General features: G+C 46.4%; 1 non-coding gene across 1 annotated transcript; it reads left to right on the forward strand.

Annotated features, from left to right (window-relative positions):
* Positions 1-8561: 8561 nt before the first annotated feature.
* LOC124658528 lies at positions 8562-8697 on the forward strand. The gene has a single exon (XR_006989257.1). It is a non-coding gene; the product is annotated as a small nucleolar RNA Z247 (small nucleolar RNA).
* The last annotated feature ends 962 nt before the right edge of the window (positions 8698-9659 follow it).

Consider the following 9659-nt stretch of genomic DNA (forward strand, 5'->3'; position numbering starts at 1 on the left):
ACACTAGCTTGCTTGGACTTATTAGGATGTGAAACAATATTAGAGGCATCTTCACAGAAAATAATATGACCATCCTCCACATTTTCAAGTCACAAGATCTTTAATAATTGCAACAGCAGTTTCAACTTTTATTTGTTCTTCGGAGTTCTATAGGTTTCTTTTCACTTTTATGAACCGCACTATTTATAACGAGTACTCCTTCATTTTAGCAGGGAAAGGAGTTTTTTCAATATAAGCTTCAGGAATAACATGATCAACAGTTTCCACTACAACACATTTATTTATAGACGAATCAATTTTATCTTTATACGGTTCATGATACTTATGAAAGTTCTTCTTAGGCAATTCATAATGAGAAGCAAAAGCTTTATAAAGATTTGCAGCAACTTGAGAATCAAGACCATAAGTAGCACTCATATTACGAAATTTATCAGTATCCATAAAAGCTTCAATGCATTTATAATCATAATTTATACCTGATTCTCTATCCTTGTCGTTCTCCCATCCTTCGGTATTTTCTTGGATCCGATTAAGAAGGTCCCTTTTAAACTCTTCCTTGTTGCGTGTAAATGATCCGGAACAAGAAGTATCCAAGCAAGGTCTTGTCTTGAAAAGAAAGTCTTGCATAGAAATTATCAATAATAATATTACCGGGAAGCTCATGAATGGGGCATTTGAGCATTAAAGACTTCAATCCCCCCACGCTTGGGCAATACTCTCTCCTTCATGAGGCCAAAAATTATATATGCGATTCCGATCTTTGTGAATCTCACTTGGAGGATAGAACTTAGAATAAAACCGGGGCACAATATCATTTCATTCAAGAGAATCACCATTATCCAGTAATTTATACCAATGCGCCGCTTTACCAGACAGCGATATAGAGAATAGTTTCTTCCTCACTTCATCCATAACAATACCTGCACACTTGAATAAACCGCATAATTCATGTAAGAACAAGTAAATGATCTCCGGGGTGGACAGTTCCATCCCCGTATAACGGTTATCCACTACACGTTCAATAATTTTCATAGGTATTTTGTATGGTATTTCTTCCTTACTCGGCGCCTCATCCACTACCTTTGCAGTAGTAGTAGATTTCCCAAATAAACACTCAAGAGAAGATCTCTCCATAATGAATTATAGCAGCGAGGCTGAAATAAAATCAGCACAAACAGTAGAAATTTCCCTTACCAATTCCACTTACCAATAGCGCTTCACTCCCCGGCAACGGCGCCAGAAAATAGTCTTGATGACCCACAAGTATAGGGGGTGCATCGTAGTATCTTCGATAAGTAAGAATGTCGATCCCAACGAGGAGCAGAAGGTGTTGACAAGCAGTTTCGATGAAGGATTCACTGTAAATGCTCACGGACAAGTATTCGGGGGTTTTGATGTAACAGATGAATAAAGTACGAGTAAGTAAAGTGCGAGAGTAATAATTGCAGCGAGTGGCCCAATCCTTTTTAGCACAAAGGACAAGCCGGGTTGTTTACTTATAATAACCAAACGTTCTTGTGGACACACGGGATTTTAGTCTAGTGCTTTCGCTACATACGGCTAATTAATCTTCATTGTTTTGATAAGTGTTGTGTGGGTGAACCTATGCTAATGTACCGCCCTTCCTAGGACTAATACATACTTGTGATTATACCCCTTGCAAGCATCCGCAACTACAAGAAAGTAATTAAGATAAATCTAACCACAGACCTTAAACTCTGAGATCCCGCTATCCCTCCTGCATCGATATACCAACGGGGGCTCAGGTTTCGTCACTCCGGCAACCCCGCAATTGGCAAATGAGTACAAGATGCATTCCCCTAGGCCCATAAAGGTGAAGTGTCGTGTAGTCGACGTTCACACGACACCACTAGAAGAATAACACCACAACTTAAATATCATAACATTGAATATTACTCAACCATACTTCACTACTAACATTTAGACTTCACCCATGTCCTCAAGAACTAAACGAACTACTCACGAGACATCATATGGAACATGATCAGAGGTGATATGATGATGAATAACAATCTGAACATAAACCTTGGTTCAATGGTTTCACTCAATAGCATCAATAATAAGTAGAAATCAACACCGGGAGAGTTTCCCCTATCAAACAATCAAGATCAAACCCAAATTATTACAGCGGTGACGGCGTGCAGCGGTGGAGACGGCGGTGATGATGATGAAGATGATGATGATGGTGATGGAGATGATGTCCAGCTCGATGACGGTGACGATGGCGTCGATTTCCCCCTCCGGGAGGGAATTTCCCCGGCGGATCTCAGCCTGCCGGAGAGTTCTTTTCTCTATGGTGTTCTCCGCCCCGCAGAGGCGGCTGTGGCTCTTCGCGATGTACCCCTGGAGCTTAGGTTTTCGGGACAAAGGCGTACGCGAAGAAAAGGAGGCAAGAGGGGGCTGTGGGCCCCCTCCTCACAGGGCGGCGCGGCCAGGCCTTGGGCCGCGCCGGCCTATGGGGTGGGCCCACCTCGGGTCCCCTCGGCTCCCCCTTCTGGCTCCCTTCGTCTTCTGGAAAAATAGGATTTTTCATATAATTTCCGTCAACTGTTGATCTTTCGAAATATTGCATCCTGACGGTGCTTTTTCCAGCAGAATCCTGGCTCCGGTGCGCGATTCTCCAATAATCATGAAGTATGCAAAATAGATGAAATAACATAAGTATCATCTCTAAATATGAAATATATCAATGAATAACAGCAAATTATGATATAAAATAGTGATGCAAAATGGACGTATCAAGGAACACGACGATGAAGTGGATGATAACTTGTATGACGCAACGAGATCTCTCGATTGGTCCCTGTCGCCAATGCAACAGCTCTCAACCCTGCAAGATATTCGCAACTCCACACACTTGCGCACGTAGCCGCCGACCACGAAGCGGTAAGTTGCAACCGTTTAATTCCCAATGGAACAGCAGATCACACAAGACTTTTTTCAGGATCTACACTATATCAAGCAATATGGTGTAGGGATTCAATAGTTTTGCTAGAGCAAACAACTAAGAACTAGGGTTTATCTTAAACGTGGTCTAAAGAAGCTAGGGGGGCGTCCTGGGCACTTATATAGGTGTCCGGGACGAGTTCTGGTCGAAAAGATACAAGAATAACCGACCCAGAATAGATCTGGTCGAGACAGACTCGGACGAATCCGGTCTAAAATCCGGTCAACCGGGCCAGGGACCGGGTCGGCCGGTCTGGCGTCCGGTCAACCGGGCGGCAACCGGAAACCTCGCAACTTTCCGGTTTTTGCCCGGTACGATGCGTCCCTTCCGGTTGGCGACCGGTTGGCGCCCGATCAACCGGGCCAGGGACCGGACTGGCCGGTCTGGAGGCCGGTCTGACCGGGTGCTGGACCGGCCTGGACGTCGTCTTCTCCTCTCACGCATGCCTCCCGCTCCTCCCTCGCGCGACCATGAGATATCTTCATCTCCAGCTCCATGTCCAGCTTCACGTCCATCTTGACGTCCGTCTTCATGTCCAGCTGCTCCTCTACTCCTCGTGCGACGCTCGTCTCCTCTTGATACCTGATGATACATAAGTAATAGGACTTAGGCAGTATAAAGTTCTCATCAATCAAAGTACCGTTTAGAAACAAGTTCACATGTTGTTTAAGTAGCTTCGCACGAGCCCTTGTAATTGGTCCAATCCGAACTTCATTGGACTTGAGCTTCACAGCAGGTTCATCTTCATTAATCAATGACGGAGGTAATGGTGTAGTAGGGATGTCCTCATCAATATACGTGCGAGAATTTTTTATTTTTATTTTTCTAAATTCAAAATATGTTTAAGATGCATTTCAAAATAGAGAAAACATATGCTCTCATGTTTCAAAACACCACTTCCAAACAATCAAACCCCTAGTCTTTCCTTACGTGACTCTGCATGATATGTCCGTGTGTTTTCTTCTAACTTTTGGTGAACACTGTTCTGTTATGGAACTGGTTTTACGAAAATACTTATCTTTTTGCAGAGAATTTTTCTCCTTTTAATTGTGCGAGTAACAATACATGCATATAAATAATAGGATGAAGTGGCGCAAGCTTTGATATATATAGCCGCCAATAGTTATGCCGCATAGTTATAAGTAGAGCTGAATGCAGATGCCTTAACTTCGGCCATCAAGTTTTTTTATGGCTGCATGCGTAAACATTAACCTAATATTTCAACATTTCATTGATAACACCATTAAAAAAGCATGTGATGTCACAGAGCATGGAGAAGTTTAAGTGGCATTTTGATCGAAAGGTTTCTCTGTTTCACTAATGGAGCGACATACATTTTCTAACCTTATTCCCATGCATGTTTTATTTTTCCTCGTCGTATCCTCTTCCCATTCTTTATCCTACCAAAGCGTCTCTTTATCTTATCTGTTGATCTTCCCCAATTTATCTTCCCATCTTTGCTACATTGCCCACATCTCAAAGATTCGGCATTGACTTGCCTCACCCGCTCTAGTTCATCCCTAATGTTGCGTACGGGGTCGACCACCCGCCTTCTCATTCTCACATATAGCCAAGTGTCACCTTCTCTTCACCGACTTGACACTTAATGGGTTGGGGTCCTCGAAATCATCATTGAAGTGGGCACAAATGACCCATGCGACGGTGATGACTGTTGCGACGGTGGCAAGGCTTTGTTTGGTATGAGGACAAGGATGAATAAGAGATGGCGGGTGCTGATGGTGAGTGAGGCAGCGACGTTGTTAGGTCTATTTTTTTCATCCTACACAATTTTACAAGATTCACGTACCATGTGTGCTAAAATTTTGTGTAGTAGTGTTGTAATAATTTTTTGTGTCCTCAAAGCATAATTCTAAAAACGGTTGTAACAGCCATCTGACAACAATCATTCATTTATTTTATCTGGTGTCAAGAAAACTTTTGATCTTTCTTAGTATTGGGATAGGTAAACAAAATTGTAAGACATATATTCTATCATGCTTGTCACATATCACCTCATGAGGCTTGCGCATGTTAAGCAGACTATATAGGCGGAAGAAACATATGATACCATTAGATACTCCTGGGATTCTTAGTGAACACTATATATTATTAGACTTTTGAATGGGTAAACTTGCCTCGCGAGAATCGTGCCGAGTTTGGGTAAATTTCTCGATGCATATCCGCAAATTCTAATCATGCATTTTTATTTTCATATAATATTGGATCGCGTCCAAGTTTAATTTCCAAATCATGTCCTCGATATGGAGGACAGGGTATGAAATCTATCCGACAAGCCTGAAATGAAGTCCAACAGGAGAACAATAATTAAATAAATAAGAACCCTACAAGTTAGCCCTAGAAAGACGACATTGATGATCTTTCATTTTACTCTGGCATACGAAATAGAAAATAAAACAAGTTGCAGATTGAAAACAAATAAGAATAAGATCTATCACACTAAAAAATATTTAAAATTGAAACATCACTTGAATTGGTGGAAGAATTATGACTCTGGGAGTTCTTTCTCGGGATTGTGGAAGCGAATATAAGCAAGTCAGATGTTTCAAAATATTTTGAACAATTTATTGTGATATAGCTCCGGAGAAAAAAAGTGATTAATTTCATAATGATGTGTGAATTTGAATAACCTGCGTGGACTGATACAAAATTATATGAGCAAGAACAATTGCGAGGGGCATGCCTATGAATATCTCTTAGCAAAGAAGAAAACACCAATATTGTCATAAGTACCAACGATATCCTATTGATTCTCAATCATAAAGATTGATGCAAACCAAAATTCCTAAGTATTTTTGTACTCCCTTTTTCAGTTATACCTTTGTATATGTTTCTGGAGTTCATACCGTGGGAGAATTTTGGTTATACCTTGAATTTTTGTACTTCATAAAAAAATTAAAAACAAAAACGGAAAAACAGTGGGACCGCCCCAGAACAATTGCGAGGGGTCATGATCCATGGTCCATGGCCATGTAGGAAGCCGCATCTGTACACCGTCTTTGGTGGGAGGAATGCTGACGCGTAGGTCCAGTGGAAAAATGATGATGCAAGATCGAGCAGCAATGGTTAAGGACACCTTCTGAATATGTATGAATATAATTGCTTCATAGTATAGATGTATATATGAGTTTTGGGCTCTTAGCCTCTTAATCTGGCCTCAGTTCTTCTAATTAGTTTTAACTGTTCATATTTTCACACTTGTACGTTAGACCCATAGCTAGTACTGTGCTAAGTTCATCTCAAGAAAAAAAATACCGTGCTAAGTTGCAGGAGATGGTTCGCTCGTCTTCTTCTTCTTCTTCTTGGGCACACCAGTTGTAATGGTTGTAATACGGAGCTGCTTATCTTGCATCCTTATTTTCGCCTTGAGGGGATGGTCATCAGGTATGTAACGATACTCATCAAACATGAGCCCTCTCGCCCTACAGTAAATAAGAGCACACAAAATAGATCAAACTAGGCTCAATCTTGAATCCATGATCTCATCTATTACTACCTCCGATCTAAAATAAAGGGTTTTTAGAAACCTAATTTAGCTTTCTAAAACGGAGGTAGTACCACTCTCCGTACGCTTACCATTGAACATGATTGCAGTATGTGACGAGATGCTCGACAATGGAGAAGGGCCCCACGGAACCCAATGCCGCGACGGGGAAGGGCACGACGTGGGCAGAGCCGCCGCCCAGAGAGAAGCACTCGACACCGTACTGAGAGAAGCAGTACACAGAGTTCCCGGTGATGGAGGGTAGGTCCCTGACCGAGACGGACAGGCACCTGTCATGGCCGAGGATAAGCGTGCGGTCGCCGATGTCGCTAACCGGTTCCAGCCGCCGGCGGTCGAGGTCCACTTCGAAGACCTTGAAGGCCGACCTGGTCGGCGGTGTGATAGTGACACGGTGCCGGACGGCGAGCAGCATGCGGCCGTCGGACTCGACGAGGAAGTAGCGGCACAACGACGGTTCACCGAGCGCGTCTGGGATAGGGGTGTCCACCGCGAAGGTATTGTTGTTGGTCCGAGGGTAGACCTGGAGGATATTGGTGGAGGTAATGGTGGTGGCGTAGAGGCGGCCGCGGAAGGCGAGTACGCTCCGGATGTCGAGGTCGAGGGTGACGGCGTCCCGGGCGGCGTCGCCCGGCTTGGCAAGAGGAACCACGGGCCCGGGAACCAGGCCACAACGGCGTCGATGGTGGAGGTGGTCGCGGAGGTGGGGGTGGTGAGAACGGCAGCGTTCATGCGGAGGAGTGAGTAGCGGTCGGTGCCGAGGACGCGCAAAGTGGGGGCCATGTTGGGGAGCTCGAGGAGGATGGCGCGGTTGAAGAAGGGGTGGAGGACGCGAACGGTGTTGTAGCGCTTGTGGAGGAGGACGAGGAGGCCGGAGCTGATGGCGACGACCCTGTATCCGGCGAGGTCACGGATGCGGACGCGGAGGCGGCGGCGGGTGGCGGGCTTGAAGAAGGCGACCTGGCGGGCGTCGTCCGGGCGCACGGCGTCGCCGTCGCAGAGCGCGACCCAGCCGCGCGCGGGGAGGTAGTGGTGGCCGCCGAGGAGTGGGGAGTCCGTGCTGGCGCGCCAGTCGGAGCAGGCGGCGCGGAGGTTGATGTTGTTAGGCTATGTAATACCACCGTATAATACCGGTATAGAGTAGTACTCTAACCGGTATTATACCCCTCTGTAATGCCACGTATGGGGCTGTTCCATACTCATATATAACACGCAACCGAGCCCAGGGAGAGGGCATCGTTCCCGTCACAATTGACATGGTATCGGAGCGATCTTCCTCTACGACACCCGGCTCCGAAAAACCAAAACCCTAAACACCGCCGGCGATCGCCGTGCTCAAACAAACAACGACCCAACAACAACCACGACAAAACCCAGGCCGCGGTGCTCCTCGCCGCCGTCACCAGAATTTTTTCCAAGACAAACCCTACAAATCTGCTGCCGCCGATCAATCTGATCCGCCGCCGCCCTTGACATCACGAAAACCCTGCTGCCGCCGATCGATCCGATCCGCCGCCGCCCTCGACATCAACAAAACCCTCTCGCGCCGATCTCTCCGATCCGTCGCCGCGCTCAGATGGCTTCGTCCTCCACCATGTCCACCATGGCATCCCTTGCATCCGCGCTTGGATCGCCTCCGCAGGAGAAACTCTCCCGCGACAACCACCTCTTTTGGAAGGCTCAAGTGCTCCCGGCTCTCCGTGGCGCACAAGTGATGGGACTCCTGGATGGTTCCGATCCCGCCCCGCCCCAGACCATTGAAGCTGAAGACAAGGACAACAAACCGATCACAATCCCCAATCCACTCTATGGTGCTTGGCTTGCCCGTGACCAGACTGTGCTCAGCTTCCTCATGAAGTCCCTCAACCTGAGACATCCTCGCTCAAGTTCTTGGCCTTGAGCATGCACATGAGGTATGGAAAACTATTGAAGATCTGTTTCAATCACGGTCTCGTTACCGTGTGAATATGCTTGCGTAGTTCACTGGCCAATACAAAGAAACTTGACAAAACGGCGTCTCGGTTCATTACCTTGATGAAAGGATTTGCCTCCGAGCTTGCTGCCATTGGTAAGAAGGTTGATGATGATGAGCTCAAAGGATATATCTTAGCTGGCCTTGATGGCGACTATACTTCTCTTGTTTCGTCTATCAATGCGGTTCCCACTACTACTCTCAATGACATGTGTTCCCAGCTCCAGGCTTTTGATCGGCGTCGGATTATGTTGAAGGAGAACGAGCACCATACCCACTTGCCTTTGAGACTTACGCCAATGCCGCAGCTCGTCGTGGTCCTGCACCTCATGGTCACCGAGGACTACCGTGATCAGCCTCGTCGTGATCGGGACGGGCGGCGGGACTATCGCCGCGATGATGGCTATCGTCGTGGACGGCCGTGACACGCAGCGCCGTGATGATGGTGGGCGGTATTACCGTGATGATGGGCGCCGTGACGGTCGTCGTGAGCAGCGCCGTGATGATGGAGGGAGGTACCGCCGGGATGATCGTGGTGCTCCCAAGGGTGGCCGTGGCCGTGGTCGGACCCCCACCCCCTATGTTGACACCGAGTGTCAGATTTGCAAGAAACATGGCCACCCTGCTAATCGGTCTTGGTGGCGCTATTCGACCGTGACGGTGATGATGAAGATGACTCTCGCTCTCGTGAGAAGGGTGCCTATGGGGTTGATACCAAGCTGGTATATGGACAGCGGCGCTACTGATCATATAAGCGGGCAGCTCAACAAGCTCCACACTCGAGACAACTATCAAGGCCGTGATCAAGTCAAAAATGCTAGTGGTGCAGGTATGAAAATTGAGCATGTTGGTCATTCGGTATTGCATACCCCTCATAGTTCCTTGCATCTTAAAAACATTCTTCATGTTCCTAGTGCTTCTAAAAATTTGCTCTCTACACACAAAATTGCTCTCGATAATGATGCCTTTGTTGAATTTCACCCATTTTTCTTTTTGATCAAGGATCAGGCCACCAAGCAAATCCTGTTTAAAGGTCCATGTCATGGCGGCTTATACCCTCTTGTGCCCATTGCCGCTGGGTCTTCCAAGCATGCCTTCCTCACCAACAAGCCGTCTTCTTCAACATGGCATCGTCGTCTAGGACATCCGTCATCTTTTATAGTTCAACAAGTTCTTAGAAGAAATAAACTCGAGTATTC

The sequence above is a fragment of the Lolium rigidum genome, chromosome 5 (genome assembly GCF_022539505.1).
Source record: "Lolium rigidum isolate FL_2022 chromosome 5, APGP_CSIRO_Lrig_0.1, whole genome shotgun sequence".
NCBI lineage: Eukaryota > Viridiplantae > Streptophyta > Magnoliopsida > Poales > Poaceae > Lolium > Lolium rigidum.